Here is a 6,934-nt window from a genome sequence, read left to right on the forward strand (position 1 = left end):
CCACTTGTTTTCCATTGTTATATTAGAAAGGGACCTGGGAGTCTGCATTGACAAGAAACTGAACATGAGGCAGCAGTGTGCCCAGGTGGCCAAGAAGGCCAATGGCATCCTGGCCTGGATCAGAAACAGCGTCACCAGCAGGTCCAGGGAGGTGATTCTTCCCCTGTACTCAGCACTGGTTAGGCCACACCTCGAGTACTGTGTCCAGTTCTGGGCCCCTCAGTTTAAGAAGGATGTAGAGGTCCTGGAACAGGTCCAAAGGAGGGCAACCAGGCTGGTGAAGGGACTCGAGCACAGGCCCTATGAGGAGAGGCTGAGAGAGCTGGGGCTGTTCAGCCTGAAGAAGAGGAGGCTCAGGGGAGACCTCATTGCTGTCTACAACTACCTGAAAGGAGGCTGTAGCGAGGTGGGAACTGGACTCTTTTCACAGACGACCTCCAACAAGACAAGAGGACACAGTCTTAAGTTGTGCCAGGGGAGGTTTAGGTTAGATATTAGAAAGAATTTCTTCACGGAGAGGGTGATTAGGCTATGGAATGGACTGCCCGGTGAGGTGGTAGATTCTCTGTCCCTGGAGACATTTAAAAAAAGACTGGATGTGGCACTCAGTGCCATGGTCTAGCAACTGCTCCGGTGGGTCAAGGGTTGGACTAGATGATCTCTGAGGTCCCTTCCAACCAGGCTAATTCTGTGATTCTGTGAATGTTGTTATAATTTTTTATGGTAATATCTGTAAACAAATCTGTAAGAGAGGGGAAATATTTCCAAGTGTCTGTAAGTATTTTGTGAGAGGCTATCAAAATACCTGGATTACTGTCAGTGCTTTTTTTGATGGGTCTGAGTTTTGAAGCAACCACTGGGTGGCTCAGAGGCATGTTTGGGATTTATTAGGGATTTATTTTGGTATTCCAGAAGAATGGGAAGTGATGCAACAGTTACACATCTAGGCACAGATTCTGTGAGGAAGGGCTGAGGGAGCTGGGGGTGTTGAGGCTGGAGAAGAGGAGGCTCAGGGGAGACCTCATCACTCTCTACAACTCCCTGAAAGGAGGTTGGAGCCAGGGGGGGGTTGGGCTCTTTTCCCAGGCAACTCTCAGCAAGACAAGAGGACAGGGTCTCAAGTTGTGCCAGGGGAGGTTTAGGTTGGAGATTAGAAAGAATTTCTTTCTGGAGAGGGTGATCAGACATTGGAATGGGCTGCCCAGGGAAGTAGTGGATTCTCCGTGTCTGGAGATATTTCAAAAGAGACTGGATGTGGCACTGAGTGCCATGGGCTGGGAACTGCAGCGGGAGTGGATCAAGGGTTGGACTTGATGATCTCTGAGGTCCCTTCCAACCTAGGTGATTCTGTGATTCCATGATTCTATCAGCCACTTTCTGTACCATTCCTGCCAGCTCCTGGTTTAAAACAGCTCCACAGCACTGCAAAGAGCTCTGCAAACTGAAGGCACAAAAAAAACCTACAACAAAAGTAGTATCTGAGTTAGCCAGACCTTCATTTTTGGAAGACAATGGTCTTTTTTTGTGTGGCTCTTTTTCCTTTCTCCTAACAAATATTTTTCAGTAGGAGGTATAGAGAGTGTCAAACTTTTAAAAAGGATAAGCAGTGTCTCCCTCCCAGTTTGCAAGCTCCTTTTTAAAACAGATTTTCTGTTTCAGATGCCATCAAACCTCTGGAAAAGAGAGAAGTGCTGCATAGATACAGCAATCACAAAATCACAGTGGTAAAATCACAATAATGTGGAGCCTACAGAGCCCTTGTGATTACAGCCTGTATCTTTTATGGACATGTGCATGCACACAGATATTAAATAAAAGGGAAGAGATAACTCCTGTGAATGTCAGCATATGAAAAATAAGTCATAAGCCCCAGTTCAGTATTTCCTTTTTTTGTTTGTTTTTCTTCTGTTGCCATTGCTTTTTTTGAGGATGTCACAGGCAGAAAAAAAAAAAGCCTGTTGTGAGGCAATACAGCAACCTCCCTCCTAATGAATATTTTTAGTTATTTACGTTTAAAAATATCATTCTGTGCAACTAAATCACATGCTGTATAGCAGAGGCCATGTTTGATGGCCATGTGTCCTCTCTGTGACCAAGGGGCCTGGGTCTCAGTTGTCACTTTGGGAGCAGGAGAGGTTTCTTTCAGCTTTCTGACTGTCCCCTCTCCCTGACACTGGGGTGTTGGTAGTGCAGGGCTTTAGACTCCCATCTTTGTCAAGTAAAAAAAAAAAAAAAAAGGTTGATTTTTGAAAAAAAAAATCAACTGCTGCCAAGTAAAGCTGGGAGAGGACAAGGTGAAGAAAAGTTATGTCTTCCCTGCACTAAACTTGATGTCCTGGTAGTGGGGTGGTGGTTTACTGGGATTTTCTGAAGGTTTATATTATAGATATTAATGGAAGGTTCCTTCCTTCAGTTCTTTCTGTCCATGACTGAGTGTGAGGAGGGACTGCAAGGTATATGGTTATGTTCTTAATTGCTGTTTTGTAAAACCCTATAAAAGCCCCCTTGGCACTCACATCCACACCCCTGCAGGAAAATGCAAGCAGCTCCAGGGGGTGGAGGTGCTGCTCTTCTTGTCCTTTGTAGCCCTGTGCCCTTGTGTGTTCAAAGAAGGGCACAAAATGAGAAAAAGATTAAACTGACCCTAAAATACATCCCATTTTTTTCAAGGTATTTTTAACCCACTCCTAAGTCAGAGGCAACGAAGGGCTCCTGCCTTCAGTAACTAAAGATTCAGCTGCAGATAAATAAAATAAAAAAAACCCAAAGAAACAACAAAAACACCCAAAAAAACCCCAAACACAACACATTTGCTAATCAGGGGAGGTTTTCAAGTTCCTGTATGTGATTATCACGAGATAATATCTGAGTCACTGCAATGCTGCTGTTAAAAACCCTGCTGGCAGCCCTTGTGATTGCCTTCCAAGGCTTGCAGTGGTTGTGCTTTTCCCAAACTGCATTCAAAGTGAAATAACTGATCTCAAAAAAAGTTTCAGCTTTCATTAAATACATATGTTAAATACATTAAACAGAGCTTTCATTAAATACATATATTTCTCTGTATGCATGGTAATAGATAATGACATATAAGTGTAGGTGAGATGCATGTTCTGCATATATTAAAAGATGACCAGAAAACGTGTAGATTCACATAAATATTTTTTGGTTATCAGCAGCATACATACTTTGGCATTGCAGTGCAACACCTTGCAGAGGGCATTGTGCAGAATTACAACTTTTTAGTACTTCAGTGAGGTCCATGACTACTCCAGCACTAGCACCCAGCACAGAGTGCCCCTGTCCAAGCTGTGGGCTGACAGCTTTTTCAGGAGGATGCTGTGGGAGACGGTGTCAAAGGCTTTGCTGAAGTCCAGGCAGACCACATCCACAGCCTTCCCCTCATCCACCAGGCAGTCACCTGATGACAAAAGGAGCTCAGGTTGGTCAGACAGGACCTGCCCTGGGTCTAATCCCTTGCCCATCCTGCAGGTGCTGTGTGATTGCACTGAGGATGATTTGTTCCATAACCCTGACAGGCAAAGGCTTTGGGGAGAAACTCCTGTTTTATCAAGCCAGATAATCCTTTCTGCTATAAACCCTTGTGTATATGGCTTACATATCTTTTTTAATGAGCAAAACCTATACAGCCTATTGTTCATCTGTATATGGTGAAATTTTCTTTAATTTTTCAAGTATTTCATGCTAGAACAGGCATGGCCATGAAACATGCAGAACTGTGATTTTTATTTTTATTTTTTTTAAATCCCCTGTCTTCTCACTGCCAGCAAAGAGATGTATTCCCAGCAAACCAATCCTTTCCACTGCCCTGACCCTGAGGATCAGAAACCTGGTAACATAGGGGAAGAATTGCATCATCCACATATCTGGAGCTTGCAAAGTGTCTCAGGTGTGAAAGGGAGGGTGTCTAAACCTGCCTGATTGTAGCAAAGTGTGTCCAGAGCACACCACATCAGGTTGAAACCACTCGAAGTACTCAATAAGAAAAAAAAAAAGAAAAAGCAAGGTGTTCCTGGTTACAATAAAATTACAATTAAAAATGACAATTTAGAAAAATTACAAAAAAAAATTGTAAAATTACAATTAAAAAAAGAAAATAAATCCTGTACAAGCTAGACTTCAAACATTTACCTGAAGTTGTTCTTTGATCCTCACTGTGATGAGGACCTGTCCTCTCCCCCAGCACCTTTTAGCCCTTTCTGTGGAGGAAATGGCTTCAGCAAATACTTTGCCTGTAGTTGAACATTAACTCACTGAACTGGCTTCCCTAATTAACTCTCTGATTACACCCTGTGATTAACTCTGCCACCCTCCCTGTCAGCCTTTGCTTCCATAGCCAGGAAACTTTGTGCCCCCTGTTTTGGGAGTCAGGCCCAGCTTATTTAAGATAAAAAGATGTTTTTTGAGTGTAAATGCTTTATCTTTGACATCACAGGAAAGCTGCTAACACAAGAGGAGCAGCAAGTGCTTGATATTTGTGCAGTTTTGTTGTGTGGGGTGACAGAACTGGGGTCTGGAACTGGGAGCAAGGAGCTGGGGTGCAGCTGCAGGCTGCTCAGCAGCTTCAAACCCAGCCAAGAAAAAAAAAAAAGCTGAATGTTTGGCCTCAGGGACAGCTGAGGGTGGATTTGCATCTCTGATTCCTCTTGAAAGCACCAGGTGATTTCCACTTCTTTCCTGGGAAGACTTAAGGTGAGTGTGGCTGATGTGCAGCTCCCATACACACAGGGTGTTAGGGTGCAGAACAAGCTCCGTGCTCAGGTGGAACTTCTGGGTTTTTTTTCTTTTTTCCTGGGCTTTGCTTGCACTATCCCAGGGGCTCTGTGCTGAGGTGTAATAAGGAGAGCCAGCCCATCACCTGGGACTCTGCCTCCCTCCAGCAGCTACGGGTTTTTCCTGCCCCAAAGAGGGGAATGTGGTGGTGCTGGGAACAGGGAAGTTGGCTCAGGTCCTGGGAAACTTGCCACTGAGGAGAAGTGGAACAAATGATGAGGCCATTTCTACTGGAGGTGCTATGGGTGTGTGTTTACACAATAAATAAAACCCCACTTGACTGCCATCAGTAAAAATTTGGGGGGGTGGGAGGGGATGCAAACCATGAAATGTCTCTGGGGATCCAGGCAGGCTCTGGGAAGGCACTGGCACTAAATCTAGCCCTGGATGCTGCAACCTGGGGTGGATTTTCTGCAATGCTAACCAATTAGAGGGAGTGACATTAAACTGATATTCAGTTTCCAGCAATTTCCATATTGTATTTGTTTCTTTTCCAGAAACTCCTTTTTTTTGTGTGTGGAAAGAACTGTTGAAATTGTGTGTGCAAAAGTGTTGGTATTGCTGTAGTGATGCTGGGGTTGCACCACCTGAAGGACTGTAGAAAGAAATATGGCCATCAGGAGTCATATAGCTGCTGCTGACTCCATTATACACATTCTTTATAGATTATACACATATCTTTAGAGATGATTTAGATGAGGGGATTGAGTCCATCATCAGCAAATTCACAGATGACACCAAGCTGGGGGGAGTGTGGATCAGCTGGAAGGCAGGAGGGCTCTGCAGAGGGAACTGGACAGACTGGAGAGTTGGGCTGATCCCAACGGGATGAGGTTCAACACGGCCAAGTGCCGGGTCCTGCACTTTGGCCACAACAACCCCATGGGGAGCTCCAGGCTGGGCACAGAGTGGCAGAAAGGGACCTGGGAGTCTGGATTGCCAGGAAGCTGAACAGGAGCCAGCAGTGTGCCCAGGTGGCCAAGAAGGCCAATGGCATCCTGGCCTGGCTCAGGAACAGCGTGGCCAGCAGGTCCAGGGAAGGGATTCTGCCCCTGTGCTCAGCCCTGGTGAGGCCACAGCTTGAGTCCTGTGTCCAGTTCTGGGCCCCTCAGCTCAGGAAGGAGATTGAGGTGCTGGAGCAGGTCCAGAGAAGAGCAAGGAGGCTGTGAAGGGATCCAGCAGAATTCCTGTGAGGAAGGGCTGAGGGAGCTGGGGGTGTTGAGGCTGGAGAAGAGGAGGCTCAGGGGAGACCTCATCGCTCTCTACAACTCCCTGAAAGGAGGTTGGAGCCAGGGGGGGGTTGGGCTCTTTTCCCAGGCAACTCTCAACAAGACAAGAGGGCAGGGTCTCAAGTTGTGCCAGGGGAGGTTTAGGTTGGAGTTTAGAAAGAATTTCTTTCTGGAGAGGGTGATCAGACATTGGAATGGGCTGCCCAGGGAAGTAGTGGATTCTCCGTGTCTGGAGATATTTCAAAAGAGCCTGGATGTGGCACTGAGTGCCATGGGCTGGGAACTGCAGCGGGAGTGGATCAAGGGTTGGACTTGATGATCTCTGAGGTCCCTTCCAACCCTTTCTATTTAGAAGCAGCACAGAGCATACTTCTCTTTTACTCACTCACATGTCAGTACAATCTGCTGAGGCTGTTTCCCAACAGAGTACCTACCTGCCACATGGCACTAAATCCCACTGACCAGCCCTTTTTAAAGCCAGCAGGGAGAGGCTGGGTCCTTGGATAGTGGAGCTCAGAGCTGTGCCAGGAGGACACAACTTCCATCAGTTGCATCTGCCCTGCAGGACAGCCACTGGTTTCACACCCTGGACTCTGGAGTTTCCCCTCTAAGCCCCTGGAAACACTGCTACAGCCCAGCAAGGGCTTGTGGGGGGAATTCTCTGTGTGCTCACAGGAAAAGCTGATGGCTGTTTGACCAGCAGCTGAATGCTGTTGAGTTATACCCAGTATGCACCAGTTACAGACTGGGATTTCTGGGTGGGACCCCAGCTTCCACCCAGAAATAACACAGTGGCTGAGTGGTGCATTTTACCAACCAAATACTTCAAGTTTTTCCTTTCAAAGGCAAAAACCTGGTTTAGCCTAAAGGAGAATCAAAGCTACCCAGCTTTTAGCTAATAGCAATCACAATAA

The sequence above is a fragment of the Calypte anna genome, chromosome 4B (genome assembly GCF_003957555.1).
Source record: "Calypte anna isolate BGI_N300 chromosome 4B, bCalAnn1_v1.p, whole genome shotgun sequence".
Taxonomy (NCBI): Eukaryota; Metazoa; Chordata; class Aves; order Apodiformes; family Trochilidae; genus Calypte; species Calypte anna.